This window comes from Rhipicephalus microplus, chromosome 4 (genome assembly GCF_043290135.1).
Source record: "Rhipicephalus microplus isolate Deutch F79 chromosome 4, USDA_Rmic, whole genome shotgun sequence".
Lineage (NCBI taxonomy): Eukaryota > Metazoa > Arthropoda > Arachnida > Ixodida > Ixodidae > Rhipicephalus > Rhipicephalus microplus.
The window spans coordinates 211,029,583-211,051,125 of record NC_134703.1 but is presented as its reverse complement, the minus strand read 5'-3'; the positions used below and the strand labels follow the sequence as shown (position 1 = coordinate 211,051,125).

At 43.9% G+C, this 21,543-nt stretch overlaps 1 protein-coding gene across 1 annotated transcript in view; it reads right to left on the bottom strand.

Moving 5' to 3' along the window:
• Positions 1-16,829, bottom strand: part of LOC142814100 (uncharacterized) — a 55,498-nt gene extending 38,669 nt beyond the window's left edge. The window contains exon 1 of the mRNA XM_075892039.1: positions 16,524-16,829. The gene's annotated coding sequence lies outside the window, so the exon portion shown is untranslated. The remainder of the gene's footprint in view (positions 1-16,523) is intronic.
• Between the last annotated feature and the right edge of the window lie 4,714 nt (positions 16,830-21,543).

Below are 21,543 nucleotides of genomic sequence, written 5' to 3'. Positions count from 1 at the left end.
TCAGACATCACAATTAGTGAAGACTTCTCGCCAGCTACCCGACATGCCCGTAAAATTCTAGTAGACTTTGCGAAACGCTCAGCGCCAGATGAAAAATTCAAACTCCGCTATAACAAACTCATTTTAAACAATAAGTGTTACGAGTATTGCGAGGTAAGCGGTGAAGTAAAAGAAAAATGCAGAAACCCCAGCGCGTCTAAAGCTCCGCATTCAACTCTCTTTCCACCTGCATCCACAAATTAGCTCACCGTCCGTCCACATAACGTGCCGCGGGCGCCAAGTAACATTCCAGTTCTTTTCACTAACATACGAAATGTAGTCCGTAACCACGATTCTATTTCTTGTGCTGCTGACTCTACTGCCGCTGACATTATTGTATTAACTGAGACTTGGTTGAACGAATCTGTACGGGACAGTGAAATTTTTTCTGCTCAAAAGTGCTACAATATTTTCCGATGCGATCGCTCCTCAAAGCGTGGCGGTGGTGTCTTAGTTGCTGTTAACCACAATTTTGAATGCTCACAAGTCAATGTCACAACAAATCTTGAGTTCACTTGCGTCCAAATATCTGTTAACTTCACGAAGTTTCTACTCTATGTATGTTATCGTCCGCCGTCTACGCCACTAGGCTTTTGTAATGATCTTCACGACACTCTTAACACCATTCACATAAAGTTTTCTAATCAGCAGATATTTCTTTTCGGTGACTTCAATTTTCCCGATGTTAACTGGCAGTCACCCGCTATCTCAAGTGAAGAAACATGCAAATCATCAAATTTTGTGGCACTCTGTTCAACGTTTTCTTTGACTCAGGTTATCACTCAGCCAACAAGAATAACTGATTCCACGTCTAACACACTTGATCTATTGTTAACAACAGCTCCCGACATTGTCACCGACATCAGCTATTTACCGAAATTTAGCGATCACTCCGTAATACACGTAATGTTGAATGTCCCAACTCGTTTGTCCCATAATAACGCTAAAGTTATTTACGATTACGGAAAGGCTAACTTTTCGGCCATTAAAGATGGGCTGATGATTTTTCTGGATGGGTTTCTTGTTGGTTTCGACGAAAGATCGGTCACTGAAAACTGGCACCTGTTTAAAAGTACAATTGACAATTTAATTAAACATCATATTCCCCAAAAGGTCATTACCACTAACCGTCAGTTTCCATGGTTCAGCCGTGCATTAAAACGCCTTGCTAACAAAAAAAAGGTGTTTCTTCATCAGAGCAAAGCGGTCTCGAAAATAGGAGCACTGGTCAGCACTTAAGGATGTCGTGTGGACATATAAGAAAGCTTTAAAGCAAGCAAAACATACGTTTATGAATATTACATTACCTGAACTTCTTTCCGCAAACCCTAAAAAATTCTGGAGTCTGATTAAGGATACAGATGATTCGACAATTTCTCTTGTTAATTTGCAGTCAAACCGAACTAGCAACGCTGATTGTGCCGCCGCTCTGAATGACACGTTTGCAAAAGCATTTTTCAGTTGTACTAATTCGTCACTCTCTGCCTGTCACACTCATTATGATTTCCCCATGGACCCTGTTCATTTTGATTTTGATGGCATTTTACGCATTCTTGAGAGCCTAAAATTATCTTCTAGTTGTGGTCCCGATGACATTAATACAAAAGTGCTCAAAAACACCTCGGTTTGTTCTGCTATAATATTGTCCAAAATATTTAATCAGTCTCTTCAGTCAGGGGAGATTCAAGATGACTGGAAAATAGGTAAAGTGATTCCACTCCATAAATCTGGTGACAAACATTCTGCTTCGAACTATCGCCCCATTTCGTTAACGAGTATTTCTTGTAAAATATTTGAACACGTCATCGCTTCCCACTTGGCAAAATTTCTTGAATCATTCTCATTTTTTTCACCTGAGCAACATGGCTTTAGAAAATTATTTTCTTGTGAAACGCAGTTGGTAGCCTTCACAAACGACCTTCATTCTGTACTTGATAATGGTTCCGCGGCTGATTGCATATTCATAGACTTTTGTAAGGCATTCGATAAAGTTCCCCACAGCCTGCTTCTTCACAAACTAAGCCAACTGAATATCGACCCTAACGTTCTTAAGTGGATTAAATGTTTTCTAACAGATCGCTCTCAATTTGTTCATGGTAATGGTTTTAACTCTTCAACTCTACCTGTCACTTCAGGCGTCCCACAAGGCTCAGTTTTAGGCCCACTGCTTTTTCTTATATATAATAATGATCTGCCTAGCAATCTGACTTTTTCTGTGAAACTGTTTGCCGATGACTGTGTTATTTACCGCGAAATAAAAAATGCTACTGACGTTTCTTTGCTTCAACAGGACATAGACGCTATCGATAATTGGTGCTCGACTTGGCATATGACACTTTATATTAATAAATGTAAAGTAATGAGGTTCTCACGCCAACGTAAATTAAACCCTTCCTCTTACAGTATAAGCAGCTCCCCATTGCTACCAGTGTCGTCCTATAAATACCTCGGGGTTATTTTAACAGCAGATATGAGTTGGAATATCCATGTCTCCTCTATTATCCTAAATGCTAAGCGGACGCTTGGTTTTATTCGGCGACCTTTTTCTCTAGCCCCCGCTTCTGTTAAACTGTTATTGTACAAGTCACTTGTTCGATCTAAACTCGAATACACGTCTTCAGTATGGGACCCATGCAATAATTCACTAATAAATGCACTTGAAGCAACCCAAAACAGAACATCGCGTTTCATCCTTCACGATTACGGCCGTTTATCAAGCGTAACGCAAATGAAAGCAACTCTATCTCTTGAACCACTCCCACTGCGCAGGAAGATATCGCGCATGTGCCTTTTCTTTAAAATCTATAAATTGAACGCCACCCTTAAAACTGCTCTTATCTTACCCCCTACTCATGTTTCATTGCGCATAGACCATTCTCGCAAAGTTGGTATCCTGAAATGTCGCACTGTAGCATATTCAAATTCGTTTATTCCTAGAACTACATCAGAGTGGAATCGCCTGCCACCATCCCTAGTGCTTACTAACAATATTGACCAGTTTAGGAAAAAAAGTGTGATTACTTCACTTCTGTGTAGCTTGAACTTTTTTTTTCCACAGTGTTTATTTATCTTATAATGTGTCATATGCATGCAGTTGTCAATGTTAGTTTTGTTATCTTTTTATGCTAGAGGCAATACCTGTGTAGATTTGTGTTAAACTTTTGTATACTTCTACGCACCGCTGGATACTTGTTTGTGCAGTGCTTTTGTATATTTGCTCATATGTGTGCAATGTTTGTACAATTCGAACACCCTTCAACATCCTGATCCTGTACCACTCCCCTCAACAATGCCCTCTGGGCCATGAGGGTACCTGAAATAATTAAATAAATAAATAAATTGTTGTGTATCTTCTGTCTGAGTAGTTATTTTTTTAGTCAACTCTAGCACACTGAAATAATGCTACTATTCAGACTGCTCGCAGCTTTAGTGCAATGAACTGAATTTGTCGCTGACAGTAAGTCAATGCAGCAAATTTTCCTGCTGTTCACTGAATAAAACACACATTCAAGGCAAATTAAGTAAGAAGACAGCAAGTGATGGCATTTTTCACATTGAAAAAGTTGCTTGGAGCAAGGCACAGCATTAAAGTTTAAGAAAGGCCGTATAAATTGAGGAACATGTGACTATCTATATATATTTATTAATAATAATAATATTAGTGAACATGAGAGCCGAGTCTGACAGGGGCTATACAAGAAAGCATGTTGATTGTCATTCTCTGATCAGCTTTCAAGCCTCACTTTAGCTTAAGCAAACCTGGCTTTATCCACTCATTGCATGTAGAAAAATAGTAGAAACAGTACAAATATTTCTCTATAATATACACAGTGTCATTAGAGCAACAATTTGTTTTTTTTTCATTTCTAACACAGTTCAAGTTTGCAATAATTAAAAGACGTCTGAAAGTTTACATGCCTCTCTTACTGATATTTATGTCTTTCATGCCTTTCATTAGGCCCAACTACTACACTAACTTGTCACCGTGAATATAACAAATGGCTCAGACGTGAAAAGTGATCAAAGATGACCATGCAGGCCATTGCTCATTTATTCGAAGAACACCATTTGCATGCAGCCCCCCCCCCCAGTGCCCTCTGTCTCCTTTAATTTGAACACACTCGGAGCAACGATGAAGGTGGTGAGCAAATTAGAAAGAAATTAGGTGAGCTGGTTTCTATAAACATGGAAGCAAGAGTATTTTATTTACGTAAAGATGAGTTGTGTGTGTGTATATGCCCCTGTTTTACATCATGGCGATGGGCAGCAGGTCTTCGGAACATTCTTATTGTGTTTGTGAGGTCGAGATTTTGGTTGGGAAGATTGAGTGTTCCTAGTGTTCAAGATTTCTTGCGGCATCCACTCTAGCATGAGTTCATGGTTGGTGGTTGACGTGTTCATTGTGTCGCATTGTAGTCTGCCTTCATGTCTCATCCACTTGCAGTCAGCACTTTTGAGGGTATGTTCAAGAGTTGCACTGAAGCCATTGTTAGGAATCCAGGTCCAAGTATCTTCCATCAGATCATAAGAGCCAGATTTGAGTAATAAGTTTATTCACCATCAGTGTGTATTTCTTAATGTTCTTGTGCAAAAAGGCATTGAAGGTAGATTTTTATGACTTTTCAGTGCTGTGCATGAACTACTGGCATGCCTGAAAAGTTTTTGCTTTTTGTTGTGGTGTTGTCTCAGTCGGGGCCATAAAGCCTCCTGTTGCTTTAGAATATTTCGCTTCGTATGATTGCTCTTTGCATGCTTCTTCAGCACTTTGTACTATTATGAAAGCAGGTACTAGCAGGTGTGGACTGTGGTGCTTTTATTTGTGCTCCACATACTTCTCGCTAGATTCATTTGCACAAAAAGCAAGAAGCCAAAGTATGGTGGTAACATTTGCTTCGAGTTTTCTGTTGTTCTTATTGTATTGTAGCCAGGGTCAGTGCCAGGATTGGTTTATACCGGGGGTGCACCCACGATAAGCGAGGTTTTTCAGGAGGAGCAGAGAGGCGGGGAACTTGGCCATTGTGTTACGACTATGTTTCCTCTTGGGAACATAGTCGTAACACATAGTCATAACACAGCACAGGGGTCAGGCGAAAATTGGGGGACGGGCAGGGGGGCCTCCAGTCTAGCCTCGCTGTGCCTACCCTGGCACCACCTGCGATTCCAGCCTGTGTCATTTGACTGTTGACGACTGCGTGTGACAGCTCTTCCTTGTGCACTCATTATTTGTCAGTTACTTACTCGCCTTATCAGTTGAAGTCTTCATGTGATGAAGACGAACCTCCGTCGGTTCTTGTTTTGTCATTTTCTGATGGCGTATCCTCAGTATCTTTTCTCAGTGTACCCTTATTTTACTTGGCTGGAAGATCAGCACCGTTACAACTTTGAAATTTTCGCATGTTTTATGGACTGTAAAAGTAATCGCCGCTCGTTTCTCCAGCATTCTGTTTTGGATGGTTGGCACGTCAGTACTCCTCCTCTCAGCTGGTGAGTGTTTTGTAAATAGGACTTTGTTGCTGCAGCCTCCTGGTATTGGATGCAGTGCTCACTCAGCCAGCCTTATTGGCACAGCAGAAAACATGATATTTGTGAACTAATCACTGCAGGTGTGCGCTTTCTTGGTTGCGGCTGGTGTATCTTTGCAGTAGTGATGTCTTCAGCATGTATTACTAGCTCGACAGGCGAAGCCTCTTCTTTTTGTTAGCTGCACATCACGTGCGAAGACTACTATTACCACTTGCTAAGATTATAGCCCCTTGAGGTGTGAATTAGGATGCACTGTCAACAAATGTGGCAAATTCAGATAGCACAATCACGAAGCACTCAATATTACAATCCAATGCAGAAAATGATGAGTTCTTTTGCGTGAGATTGAGCAAGCCTTCATAGTTTTGATGAAATTAAATACTTCATCATTCTTTTGTAAGTTACAATTAGTTTTGATATAAAAAGAATAAAATCTCAAGCTCTTGATCTGTGTGCATTTAGTTTTTCATCACAATATTTCGGCAGAAGAAAAGCAACACTTGACGTTGATTTTACAACACGATTTGAACGACCCATCAAAGATAACGGTTTCTTCACTAGAGCGATCAGCTATGGTTGTGCGCAGCAGATTGAGGTCAAGTCGGGACATTCTGACTAAAGGAAGATTCAGTTTATCTAACGATCTATGCTTTTTACTCTATTCCAGCCTCAACTTGACAAAGCTAGCATAAACAAATTGCATACACAAATGTCGCCACTGATGCTAAAGGGTCATACTTGTTTCTCTTAAGAAAATGTTTTCATTTGAAAACATGAGATTGTATAAACCTTGACAAAATGCTTGAACATGGGTGATGAATTTATAACCTGTGATGTAGGCGGAACTTTGTGTGGTGGAGGGATAGGGGGATGACGTCCTTGGTCTTCAGTGCAGGTAAGTCGAGTGTGTGTTATTTGGTTTTCCGTATTCCATTGCTGCAAATTTGAAGGGTGGGTCATTTGCGCAGTGTCCCATTCCTTGGCTAGACCACTGCATTAACTATGAAGCACACATCTTGCGCTTTTGCGCCTTCAGTGGCTCATCAATTAAACTGCCTCTCTGGGGGACGAGACCATTTCGGCCGTTGATAATACAGATAAGCTAAATATCTTAATCTGCATGTCGAACTAAAAGTGGGAAAGGTCGTTTACGTTTGAAAAGCCTTGAGGAAACATGTTCATATACTACATGAATATGAAAACCAACGAGAACTTCATGTGTGTAGAGCAGTATAAGTCACAAAGATATAAAATATGGGAAGAGATTTATGCACGAGCTACTTTAGCCAACAGAGCTGTTCCTTGCTTTTAGTTATGTCTGACTCTCCCACTGATTACAGGACGTCCTGAAGACACATACGCCACAAAATTGCACACAGAGTATGTGATAAGACAAATGAACTAGTCATTTGCTGATCACAACAATGCTGTTTGCTCTTCTGCACTGAGTCTGGAGAAAGGATGGATAGATGAATGAAAAACTTTTATTGGGGTCCTGAAGGATTCCACCCCCGTTTTATAGGGGTAGGATCGCGGGCCGCCCCCATGTTGGGACGGGGAGGCCCAGCCTCATCGCCGCATCGTGGGCGTTTTGGACAGCCTTAAGTTGTTGTATGAGAACCGGACTCATGAGCATTAAATGAAAGAAGTTCTCAGAAAATTCTTCATTTTTTCTTTGTTAAGAGGGGCACCTCCAGAGCATGTGGTTAAAATCACTGCAATTCTGGCAGTCCGGACCAAGCTTTGAAATATCGGAGTAATGGCAATAGGTTACGAGGCTAGGGTATGTTCACGTCTGAAGCATACGAAGAGAGATTGTCTGTGGCCTAGACAACTTTTCATGTGACAATGGAAAGGACTTACGGCCTAATTTATAATGCTTTGTGATCTCGTTGAAGGTAGTCAAAATGTCTCTAAAATGAAGGCTGGGGGCTGACTCCTCTGTCTGAGAAGCACATGTCCGGGCGCGGTAAGTGAAGCCTCGCGCCTTGAAGTGGGCTAGCTCGTTGACATTGGGAAGGCCTCCGACCCTCAAGCCAAGGTGAGCAGGGCAACCAAATAATTGTTTGGTGGGTGAGTTCCTTGTGAGCGAGAATTCTCAAAACTTCCTTGCACACGGAACCAGAAGCAAAGACCCTAGCAGCAGATTTAGTGTCCGTATAAATATCAGTCTTTTGTGGATCAAGGAGGGCTAGTGCAATGGCCATCTGTTCTGCTTTGTAAGAAGAAGTGGTTCGAACCGACGCCGAGGATAAAATCTGACCTTTCGTATCTACGGATACTACCGCAAAGCGAGCGGAAACGCCATACTGGGCGGCATCAACAAAGCATGAAACAGACGAGTGTTTGTGAGCTTCAGCTAAACGAGAGGAGGCTCGAGCGACACGCCTGCCCGCGTTGTACTGTGGATGCATATTTCGTGGAAGGGGGCACACTTCAATGCGAGAGCGTATATAATCATCGAGTGGCGTATTTTGCACTTCGAGCGTCAGGGGGTTGACTCCAGTGTCAACCAGAACCTTTCTCCCCGCTGGTGTGATCGAAAGCCTGGTAACCTGTGCCGTTTGTTGAGCTTCAATAACTTCTTCAAGCGGGTTGTGGACTCCAAGTTTCATAAGGTTCCCCGTGCTTGTGCGCATAGGAATGCAAATAACTTTCTTGATGCTTTTCCTTATGAGGATGTTCAATTTGTTTCTGTCAAGGAGTTGCCACCTGTGCATAGATGCGACATAGCTTATGTGGCTCATCAAGAATGCATGGAATAGTCTGAGGAGGTTGCGCTCTCGAACACCACCCCGACTGTTGGAAATGCGTAAGATTAGTCGGATGACCCCTTCCGCCTTAGAAGTCAGACGGTCGATCGTGTGGCCGTTCTGTCCATTAGCCTCGATAATCATGCCCAGAACGCGTATGAAGTCCACCCTTCGAATACGCTACCCCGATGCCGTGTGCAGCCTTATGTCGATGTCAGCCAGAGGTTGCTAGTTTTCGGGTTTGGGTCCCCGTCTCGTGGGTCGATAGAAGAGAAGTTCGGACTTTGCTGGCGAGAGCTTGAGGCCCATTTCATTTATGTAGACTTCAACACAGTCTATGGCCTCTTGAAGAGAGCTCTCCACAAAGCCCTCCGAGCCACCGACACTCCATATGGTGATGTCGTCCGCGTAGAAGGCGAACTTGATGCCTTCTTGGTTTGAGAGCTTTGCAGCAAGGCCGCACATTGCAATGTTAAAAAGCAGTGGGGAGAGGGCTGAGCCCTGCGGGGTGCCGAAGGAACCGAGATCACAGGGCTCAGACTTGAGATCCCCAAGCTGTATAGTGGCTTTTCTATTCCTGAGGAACAAGCTGGTGAACTTGTAAAAGTTGGCTCCTAAGGTAAGAGAAGAGATGGAGGCAAGTATGTGGGAGTGCGAGACATTGTCAAGGGCCTTTTCAAGATCCAGACCGAGAATAGCTCCAATGTCTTTTGTCTCCTGATCTATGATGCGATGCTCCAGCATTTTCATGACGTTCTGAGTAGATAGGTGTGGTCTAAAACCTACCAAGTTGTGCGGAAACAGGTTAGTCTTCTCTATGTGCTTTGATATTCGATCGTTGATGATAAGCTCGACCACCTTGCTTATACAGGACGTTGGTGAAATGGGTGGTAAGTTGCTAAAATTGGGACTCCGGCCAGGTTTAGGTATGAGAATAACCGACGCCCTTTTCCATTGCTCAGGGAAAGTCCCCGTCTCCCAAATACCATTGATTTCTTTGGTGAGTTAGGTGACAGAGTCATCGTCTAAATTGCGTAGTGTCTTGTTTGTAATGCCATCCGGGCCCGGACTGGAGTTCCCATTAAGGTTGTTTAAGATGGTTCGGACCTCTGCTTTCTGGAAGGGCTTGTCCAATTCGAAGGCTGGTGATCTCGTGTATTACGCGTAGCCAGAAGGAGGCCGGGTTGTGTCCAAAGGGAGGTATCTCTGTGCCAGAGACTTCGTTATTTTCGTGTCCGATTTAACCTTCTTTTCTGAGTGCAGTATTCGGTCTACCCAAGCGCGTCTGGTCGGATTTAGATTTGGTCTCCTGCAGCAGGTGTTTGAGGAGGCTCCGTTTTTCCCAACTTTCATCTGACCATCCACCTTGTTGCAAATCTCGTCCCAATGCTGTTTTTCCAGCGTGTTACAGTAAGTCGTTATTTCTTGGTTAAGACTTGCGATGCGTTTTCGCAGTCTTCGATTCATATGGTGTGCTTTCCACCTGGCTAGGAGGGCGCTTTTAGCCTCAAGAAGATGAGCAAGCCTGCTATCTATTTTATTGACCGGAAGATCAGTCTCTACCGTTTCGATGGCCGACTTGACGTCTTCGACCAGCTGAGACAGCCATTTGTCGAAATTCCGTGAGTCATTAACCTCCTCTGCGCTCTCCACTCTGATCTTACGGAAGAGGTCCCAATCTGTGAATTTGAAAGCTTTAGGGGCCTTGCTTCAATTTGTAATGTCGTACTCAAAATACAATGGTCACTCCTCAAGTTTTCTCCCAAGTTTGACCATGATACCTCCCCCGTGGTTGCGACAAAGGTGAGGTCTGGGGTTGTATCTCCAGAGCAAGAATTTCCAGAGCAGGTAGGAAACGTAGGGTCAGTGACCGAAGTAAGATTCAGATCTGATACCGCTTGCCAGAGCTCGGCTCCCCTAGCAGTGGTGCGAGGGTAGCCCCATGTTTGATGGGGTGCGTTGAAATCTCACGCTATAACTATGGGTGCGTCCACTTTCCTAGCGGTCATAACGGCTTTTGATAACAATGAGGTGAAGCGATGGTGCCTGCCTTTTGGAGAGCTATATACGTGGAGTATGAAAATGCTATTTTTAAGGTTGCTGCCAGGTATAATTTCTAAAATAGAGTGTTCAATCTTGCTATTTGCCATGTGCGAATTGTGCTCATAGTAAGTGTACTTCTTGGACAGAAACGTGCAGATACCGCGGCCATCAGGAGGTATCGTGATGTAATGGGTGTAGCCTGGCAGGCTCATTGTTTCCGTAAGCGACTTCTGTAGCAGAACATGTGGTCGAATCGGCTGGGATTTATTATACTGTTGGAGAGCTGCCTTGTTTGATTGAAAGCCTCGGCAGTGTTCCACTGCCAAATTACGAAATTGTTAAGGTGTACCGCCATTGTTGGGACCCTCAAAAGCTCTCTCCTGAGAGACGCTACGGGTTGCCACCTTCTGCACGATCCTAACCTTAGGTATTACTTGGGCTGGAGTAGCCTCAGCAGATTGTAAAGCTTTAACTTGGTCAGCCTCGATCTTTGTGACTCTGCTGTCCAATACCGCAGTTGGCTCGACCACCGCCCTGAGAGCATTTTTGATATCATTCAAGGTATCCTTGACCTCTGTTTTGAAATCTCTGTCCTCGCTATTCGCCGGTTGTGCTAGCGCTCTGCGTTTTTTTGGTTTTGCCCCTGGATGGACATCCATAGGTACCTCATCGTGACTTGCATCCAGTGTGGCCTCTGTACAGGGAACTGTGTTTGAAGGAGACGGAGACAAAACCTGCTGTGATTTCCGTAAGTCGGCTATTTCAGCCCTGAGTTGCTCGACAATGGCCCTGAGGTTAGCATTTTCCCTTTGCATCGGCGCATATATATCTGAGTGTTGCTCTGGATTGGTACCCCCCTTTACCTGTGGTTGGGAGCCCTTGATCTTGGATGCCCAGGTCTGGTGCTGCTTTCTTTGCTGCAAACCATTGCGGACGGTAGGCACCCGTGAGTTAGAACGGTCCTTGGATCTGGAATGTCCTCTGGATCTCGAAAGGTTTAAAGAACCCCAGGTGGTCGAAATTTCTGGAGCCCTCCACTACGGCGTCTCTCATAATCAGATGGTGGTTTTGGGACGTCAAACCCCGCATATAAATCAATGGATCTCGAAAGGCCCCTTGCTCTGCCTCTGGAACGGGATCGCCCTCGCGGTGGTTGTAGCTGTTGGCTGACGTCACGCGGGTGCCAGCTGCTGTTCGGGCGCTCAGTCGTAGCGCGGACGCCTGCAGTGGCTGGTAGCGAGAGGAAGCCTCCTCCACTATCTGTGAAGTTCATGTCGCCCGCGTCTTGTTCCGCACATTCCATCGTATATTGCATCCGTCGCTCTCGTTTTCGTTGACGGGCTATGTAGGGCACTTGAAAACGATGCTTACACGTCTTGTCTGCCGTGAGATGTGGACCCCCACACAACTTGCATTCTGGAGTGCAGACGTGATCCTCCGAAGGAGATGACATACCACACCCTCTACAGACCGCCTCTTCTGGATGGAGACAAACATCGGCTCGATGACCTAGCTTTCCACAGGCATAACAGACATCCGTCTGTCGACGATACAGGGTGCAGCGAACCAAACTATTTCCACATATGACGTAATTTGGCACTTTTAGTCCGTCAAAGAGGATGATCATTGTGGTGGAATTCTCGATTCTTTTCACCTGAAGTGCAATCGGGTTCTTTGGATGTACAATAAGTGAATAAAGTTGTTCTTGACCGATGTCCGCGTCAACACCCCTGATGATACCTTTGCAGGTGTCATCGGGGGAAGCTCGGTAGGCACTAAGATCAAAACTAGCGGTACCGAGAATAATGACGGTGATCTTGGAATACACTCTGGCGTTCCTTTCCGCTGGAGTGCTTATAACTGCAATGTTCTGCATCTTATTCGGGTGAACCACGTCTTCCGTGACTTCTTCCTCACTGAGCGCTGCAGCCACTGCGAGTGCATCCGCGAACTTAATTTGACTCACACTTCTCATGTCCAGGACATTTCTAGGTCTCACGATGACTCGATGGTGATCTCTTGGAAGGTAAGAAAGTCTAGAAGCAGCGATAAGACGCTTCTTCACAGCAGCCCGGGAGCACTGAGGCGACGACGCGTCGCGTGCATGGAGACGCTTGCTTGCGTCTCGATCCTGGGGGTATGCATCCCGCGAAGTTTACGTTTAGTGGTAGCCACAGACAATCCAGAATCTTGAAGATCATCGGGAGTGATATCCTCGCAATCAACAGAGACTTGCATAGACATTTCGTGCGTAGAGTGCTGAAACACCCTTCCGAGAAGGGCCGGCGGCCACTCCACCGTAGCCTCAGCCTAGCGCGCTCAGCTGAGCTGATGGGCAACCAGAAGAGCCTCAAATAAGGGTCGAAAAGCTCACCCACAGTGAAATAATGGGTATTGATGTAGTCCATGCAGTTTTATGCAACGACTGGCACGAAAAGACGCTCACAAATCTCTGAAGAAAGGAAACTATAAAAGTATGACTAAGCTAGATTGCTAAACACTGTGAGAAAGAAATTGCAAGCTCTCACACGCCAAATAACAAAAAAAATGCACAGCTGCTGACAGCACAGGCAACAGTCTTCAGTACTACAAACAGTCACTCACTCGTAGCTTAAAATTCATTCATAGATATTGCCTTTCAGTTATGAGGACCAGTCCTGACACCAGCTGTCAAATGATGCTCCTTATGTTCTGGTGATTACAGCAATTTTTGACACACTTTCCCGTTTGTAACGTGTACGTTTATTGATTTCTCGATAGACATCTAGCTGGCCTTAGCCACCCCCCCCCCTAAATGAAAAATTAATAAAGGACAGCGAGTGTGAAATAAAACTCTCTACTTTACAGGAACAAGCTTGCCAGGTCTGTGCGGAGTACTTCCTTTTTTCCACAGACTTAAAAAAAGCAGGAGGGAGGGAGGCGGAGAGGGGTCTGTGGTTCTGTATTTGATAAAATAACACGACGCCGTAAGCATGCGTGTTTCTTGTTTATAAACGATTTAGCTTACGTGTTAAGTGTTCTATGCATCAGCACATATCAACTCACGGAAACGTTTTTTTGCACGTCGTACTCCGGGTTCAATTAAGTCTACGTACTGCGTAAGCTAGCGCTGATGTTTTGGCTACTGTGGGGCAATAGATATATATATATATATATATATATATATATATATATATATATATATATATATATATATATATATATATATATATATATATATATATATATATATATATATATATAAGGGAAAGAAGTGTATACCTAAGGGCATTAACATTAATGGAATGTAAATAAGAAGAAAGAAAAGTGGATGAAAAAATTACCAACTGTAAGCAAGAATCGAACCTACGACCGAAGGTCGTAGGTTCGATTCCTGCTTACAGTTGGTAATTTTTTCATCCACTTTTCTTTCTTCTTATTTACATTCCATTAATGTTAATAACTTCCCCTGTACATTCCTTGGCATTACTGTCTGTTATATCTCATATATATATATATATATATATATATACAATTAGGAATAAAAGAGCACATTTACAAAAATTTGATAATTGTTATTTGATAATTGCGCTTTGATATTTGATAATTTGATAATTGCGCCACCTTCCCAAACCAACCTCGTTCTAACTCATTCTGCATGTATTCCTAACGAGTCCCATATACTCAAAAAGCATTACAACTTACTGACACAGAGCGATCGGCTTAAGGACATCTTCACTGAATCACCGCGGGTTGTATATCGGAGATCAAGGAACTTGCGCGACATGGTAACTTCTTCCAAGACTAGATTCATTGCTCCCGTTGGTTGTCACCCCTGTAAAAAAACACGATGTAAAGTTTGTGCGCACATGACCACTTCAACTGTTGCTAAAAGCACGGCACCTAACTTTTCACTTAGGATTAAAGGGCACTTAAACTGCGATAGCAGCAACATCAATTACATACTTGAATGCTCAATCTGCAACATGCAATACATCGGTCAAACAGAGACATCTTTTCGCATCCGTTTCAACAACCACAAATCACGCGTAAACAGTTTGCCACATCTTCCATTGTCCAAGCATTGTCATCTACCAGGTCATTCGTTTGACAAGATTATGGTGACACTATTAGTATCGGGCTTTAAATCGCGCCATGATCGCGAAATTCGAGAATCGTTCTTGATTCACAAGTTCAACAGTCTGTTATCCGGCATTAACGAATGCGTAGGCAAAGTTTCATGCCTTTCTACGATGCCCTGACGTCCAAAATTTTAAGAAATATTTAAAGAAGCATCCGCGACGTATAATTTACTTCCTAAAGGTTATCACATATTTATTTATATATCTTCATGCGTGATCCTCGTCATCAATGGTGACTGTTACAAATGCCTTTTACATGCCCACAATCTTGTCTATTGTATTACATTTTTAACGGTTTTTTTAGTGTAGTCACGGCTGTTTCAAAGAATTTTTGTGACACTCGCATGCTGATCGCACGTGTTTTGTACTGACGTGTTCATGCCTGCCCAAAAAAGCGGCCACATACTCGTATTTCAGTTAATCCTGACGAAGGCCGTGCCACGGCCGAAACGTAAACAATTATTAAATTTTCGTAAGTGTGCTCTTTTATTCCTCATTATATTTGCACCGGACCCACAGAATTTATTTTTTTGAATCATAAATATATATATATATATATATATATATATATATATATATATATATATATATATATATATATATATATATATATATATATCAAATTAATCAACAAAAACGTTCCACAACAAAATTGTAACTCGCGACGACCCGCGGAGAAAAGGTGCCCGACGCCCACGCACTCCACCAAACTATACCAACCGCTCGCTACAATGTTGTAGGTGATTCGTGTGGTCATTGCGACACAGAATGCGAGCGTCGGTGCGTGTGTCAGATTACGGCAAATGCGTGTGTTGTACGATTCATTCACTGTACCGCAACTGATAACTCCAGTTTCCACACGTCAAGCACTTGTGTTCCGTTAACTGGTACAGCGCTGTGAACGCGAAAAAAACAAATCAGTCATGGCGATAGCATAGCAGGAGACATGATACGATACGCTTTGCGCCTGATACCCTCGAAATCGAAAGCGCTTGGCGTGGCATCGTCGGCGCGAGGCGACGAAACTAACGCCGGCGCACGCGCGCGCCCGGTCACGTCGAAGTGAGTCACGTACGGCAGTGGCATCCGTGGTTGCTTCATCGCACAGGTCTGCACGATTTTCATCTGGGAAAGCACCGCATTGGACGTCTGACAGGTGACAAATTCGATAGATGTTTATTAGTAAAATAGTCTACCTCACGCACCTTCAATCAACAATCATGCATATCAACTAGGTGTGCATGATTTCATAAAAAAATATATTACTCATGCAGCCGGCGTATTACTCGCTCGAACTTGAAAAATCGACACGTGAGTGGTACTGGAACAGCACCAAAAGCAGCAGACGCAGAAATCAGCTCATACCGGTCCAATGTTATGCCAACGAAATTGACTCTTTAGCCGACGCCGGCATAACATTCGAACGACGGGCTGATAATGCCAGCCTAATTGCATGGCTCAGCCCATATTGGCTGCTGGTTGTACAACTCGGTCCAACGTGGCTGTTCTAGTACGCTGGCACAGCCAATAATGGCGGGAAGTTCTGAATTTTGGTCCAACATCACCGTTTATTCGGCTGGCACAGCCATTCTTGGTGGAATGTTGTCAATGCCGGTCCGGCATCGCCGTTCTATTAGGCTGGCACAACAATTATTGGTGATACGTTGTCAAGGCTGGTCGAAAATCGCCGTTCTATTCGACTGGCTCAGCCATTATTGGCGGTACGTTGTCTATGCTGGGCCATTCTCCAGCCATGAACTGCCGATCTATACCAAACATTGGGCCAACGTTCTGTGCTGCATGGGTGGTAATGTCGGCTTCGTGTGTCTCGAACCACCCCGCGAAGGGCCATCAAGGTAAAAAAGCACGTTGGCAATCATGAGTGTTGGGTGCCACCTATAGCTAGCCCTGATACGTTCATACACGTTGAGCCACTTGTCAACGTCAAGGCCATCCTATCCGAAAAATACGCCAGGATCACGAGCAGGAGGTAGAACAACGTAGGTAGGAGCCACAAAAGAGGCAGGTGGTGAGGACAACGTACCTTGAACCTGTGACATGGTAGGACCCGTGATGATGCGGCCGCTGCGGAGCTTCGTGATGGGTACAGGGAAGGACCAGCACGTCCACCACAAATATGTTACGAAAATTAGACGGGACGTGACTATTTGGCAGTGTATTTCCACCGATAAAATTGAAGCGCAGCACATAGAATGAGCAAACCAGTCCTCTTCGTCGTCTTCTGATTACAGAATGGTTCACTCTTCATGTGATAGCTACGTAGCAATATGTTTTGTTACACACACGCAAGCACACACACGCAAGCACACACATGCACACAGTAGATCGTACCAGCGCGCCCGCAGGAATGGTACATGCAGGTTTTTGATCTAAAGCAAGAATCGCATAGCCTCCAAATACACGTCACGCGCTCGTTATCTGGGAGGCCAGAAAGAGTCTCACAATGCCTCTCTGATAGCAGCACATTATCTAGCATTTGCTGTTCGCTTGATGAGCACCTCTGGAAATGCATGATATGTTTTCTGTTAGATGGACATAGTTGTCTATTTTTAGAGCTGTTTGAAAGTTCTTGTCTGTTTTTTGCAGCGATGGCTGCACTATCCCGACCTTTTTCGACGTAGCTGGAGGCTTTACAAATGCGCCTACAAATCGCCAACTGTGCTCGTTTTTGTCGTGACATCTGTCGAAAAAAACGCGTTAAAGGGGCCCTGAAACACTTTTTCTATTAACTAAGGAATGAATTTATTAGAAGAGCTTATTGCCTCACAAATTCAATGCCGCAAAAATTTGAAGAATTCGTCAAGAGCGAGTGGACTTACAAAGGTTTGTCGCATGCTGCAATTGCACTACCTCTTCTCTCGTCCCGACGAAAGCGCTGGAAGCTAAGCACGAAGGTGTGGCAGGGGCAACGAAACTACCGCACCTCGTGATCTTGAGCACTCTTTTTTTCTTCGAAAGCATGACTTCTTTAGTGTGATCGCGTGCGCACGCGTGGACGAGTAGCCGCCTCCCGTGGCGATCTCTCTAACTTTTGTTTGTGCTCGCAAATGCACAGACGATTTTTCGCCCACAACCAACGGGCCGACGCCGACGGTGGAATTTCTTCGACACGAGCTATTTAACGCTATCGCGTTAAAATATCAATCAAGAAGGGTGTAAGGCTGGGGGATACAGTATCACCAATGCTATTTGCCGCGTGCTTACAGGAAGTTTCCGGAGGTCTATAGTGGGAAGAGTTATGAATAGGTCTTAATGGAGAATACCTTATCAACGTGTGCTTTGCCGATGACATTAAATTGCTCCCCAACTACTCAGGAGAGGAATTGTAACTCATAATCACGGAGCTAGACAAGAAGAGCAGAAAGGTAGGTCTTAAAATAATCTGTAGAAAACGAAAGTAATGTACAGCAACCTCGGAAGAGAACAGCGCTTAGAGACGAATAATAGTGCCCTTGAAGTTGTAAAAGACTACGTCTACTAAGGACAGGTAATAACCGTGGAACCGAACCACGAGATTGAAGTAGCTAGAAGAATAGGAATGTGATGAAGCACATTTGGCAAGCTCTCTCAGCTCGTGTCATGATTGCCACTATCACTCAAGAGGAAAGCACACCATTAGGCAAATGCTGGCTAAAATACACGTGAGAATTCAGGAAATGAAGTCAAATTAAGGCTGCTTTTAGTCAGTTAGTTATGCTATAGTGAACTAGGTACTAGTTAGTTAGAACTAGATATTAATTAGGTGAAATAGATACACGGTTACGCGGTTCAGTCGCCGTGTTTCGTAGCCGTGTCCCAGAGAAACTAGCCGAACTTGATGTGCCCTTCAGAATATCCGGGACAAGGATTAGCCGGGACTTTTAAGTCAAAGTTTTCCTGGCAAGCTACGGCTTGCGATTACGCGTGCATTTCCGTAAGCTGCTGAGCTCTTACACAGTTGCGGAAAAAAGGCATTATTTTACGCATTAGAAAGTAGTTTCTCGCCAATAATGCGGTGGGTATAATGAGTATAGGTAAATAGAAAAGGTATATGAAAACCATTATTATCACAATCAATTATATTTGCGAGATTGGCATGCAAACGACACCTAGCACTGGAATCGAACTCGGTACTGCATGCACGTGAAGCAGATGTTTTACCCAATCTACTGCAGCGCCACCGCATGAAGGCGATTTTATTTTGCGGGGTTATATATCTACCGAGTGGCTTTTCGCAAACCATCGGTGAAACCTTGAACTTTTTGTGCCATATGTGTTTGTTTGCACATGCATTTGATCAGCAAATAGTTTGTAGGGCTTCATGAACTCGAGACATGGCCCCCAAGATAGAGGGTTCGCTCACCATTTTCGAGGCCATGCTCGAGGCAACCACAGAGAGCGCTTTCGGCTCCGACTTGGGTTCGTGGTGCGCCATTCCGCAAGAACAAATAACGTGTGTTCGTGCGTCGTTTCAGAGCTTCCTCGTAAAGCATGGGTGTTCCGGTCACAGAAATTAGCGAATACCAATATAACGAGGCTGTGTTCCGCTGATGAAACCTGCGTATGTTTTTCACACGTGCGTGTGCTTTGAGCAATTTTGATGATTTCTGTCGTGAGCTATACGCGTGTCATTCACAACAGCCTATTCTCAGCTGTTTGAAGACAATGCGCTTTTGCACGTAAACGTTGCAAGGGTATTTTAGCGTGCCTACTCTAACATTTGCACTTCGTACGCATGTACTGCCGCAAGCATGTACTGCAGCGCCTTTTTAGTATTTCGACGATTACTTATTTCAGAAATTAGAATTCAAGCGCATAATTTCGCAATATAGAGCGGTTCCTACTCATTTTCAGTCTTTAACTGATCCTCTTTATGGGGAGTGGCTAGTCTTACCTTTATTCAACGCCACACCGCTGTTCAAGTGTATGCCTAAACATGCGCCAAGGTCAAGTATGACGTACACAAAATAGCGACGGACAGGTAGGTGTCCCCCCAATAACAACAAAAATTCGTACGCTGCTTGCTGATATTTCTTGCTGAGTTTTGCACTTAATGAGCAAATCATAGACTCTCATTCTTGAATTACGAAGAAAAACATGGTAAAAACACTGATTTTTTTAACTTCTTAGCTCAAGGGAAAAGAACAATGGATGGTGGATTGTGTGAGCTGATGATAATTGCTTTGTGAAAAGTGTTCTTACTAAAAAAAATAATTATTTTCACCTCAAAACATTGTGCAACTTCGCCAACTAACTTATACCTGGGGCTAGATGATACAAAACGGATATGTTGAACTTATGAACCAAAACAAACTGGACAGTTTGGATTCATTACTGTGCATTTATATCAAATACTGCGAATGCCATAGCATAACCTAACTCTTCTTGTTAGTACTTCACTCCCTTTTGGCTAAACCTACAAAGGTGCACTTAAAACTTGCCTGTGAGCTACATGCCACCCTGCTTCGGCCTGTTGTGAATCGAAAATGCTTCGAATAATTTCTAGATGATTCGTATTTGATATTACCTGATTTATGCTTTTTCCAGCACTCCCTGGATGTGCAACAAACACAGCTCTTTAAGTCTACAGAAATGTAAAAATTACTTAACATAGGTATGTATATCAAAGCCTGCATATGGCTCATCCTAATACCTCTTTGCTCTGTTAGGCACGTTTACTTGTTTAGCAATACCCAGTTCAAAGACTAAGAGTGAATACAAAACGAGCACTGAATTTTAATTTAAAATTTTATCAAAAGAGCGCGTTAAATATACAATTATATACACATGTTCTAACAAGGTACAAAACCAACTCATGACGACACTCTTTCAACAAGGAGGGTTGTCCTGAGATGTTTTCGTGCTTAGTAAAAACATGTGTAGATAATGGCATTTAAAGTGTTCATTCGATAAAATTTTATTTGGTCACCTGTGCACAGCTGTGCAGCGGTGGAAAGAGCATGTCCAGGGTAGTTCCTTTCTGTTTACTCTTAAAGCTGGAAAACGGGGGCGCGCCTACGATACGCATTATTTTGAGCACAAGAACACAATTACGATAAACACAAACAAGCCTCAAATGAGACCAGAGAGAACCAAAAGAAACTTCTAATTTCCATGCATGTGATGCATCGGAAGACCTGTCGTCGGCGCGTCGTCGGGAGATCTGCGGCTAAATGAACATTTGTCCATGTCTTTGCTTAAAACGACCATGACGGGGGAAATATTGGGGGAAATAACAACGCTTCTTGCGACACTTCCAAGACGTTTCAATAGACATCCTGGGTACTCCAAGAAAGTCTTCGCTTCCCTTTTGTGTCTCCGCGCCCCCGTCTCTCGATGCCATTTTTTATGGCGGGGGCTGTCTGGTGTAGCCAAAGAGGGATAATGACAAAGCAGGGAGCATGGCAAAAAATGATGTTGAATTCCAATGGTAAATCCAGATCAAGTTTTTCTACGCTGAGCGAAGCAATCACATTGAAATGGAGGATTCGGAGCGTGAATTGCGTGTTTCAATGACAGATTGAGAGCAACTGCTGATCACAACTTGCTCTGTGGAGCAACATGGTTTGCTTCGCCGAAATCGATGGATTTGACCGGAAGTTCAAGTGACTTATTCAGTGCGCCCGCTTTTTGTTGAATCACCGATGGATGTCCGAAAAATGCTTTGCACTCCCTCGCACCCTCTGGTGCTCCTCCACTAGATTTCCACTCACCAACAGCTCCCGTCGAGAAGCACGCGTTCAAATCGCTGATTTGGCAAGAGCGATCTCACTCGAATCTGCACGTTCCATTCGCAATCCATCCCAGTGCTCGGGATCTCCCATTGGAGTTCAACATGAGCTGCAGGCGTGTGAGTTCAGTCAGTGTCACTGCGTGTGCCTCCCCTTCGACTACGAAATAGATCATTGAGAGGTTGTTAAAAAAAACAAGGTGCGGACGGAGTCTTTCAGAGACCATCGGTGGACTGTTTCAGTCGGTGCAGTGTAAGTATTGTCACGTAAAATGAGACGGAACGCGACTATTTGCCAGTGCATTTACACCAACAAAATCGGAGCGCAGCACAC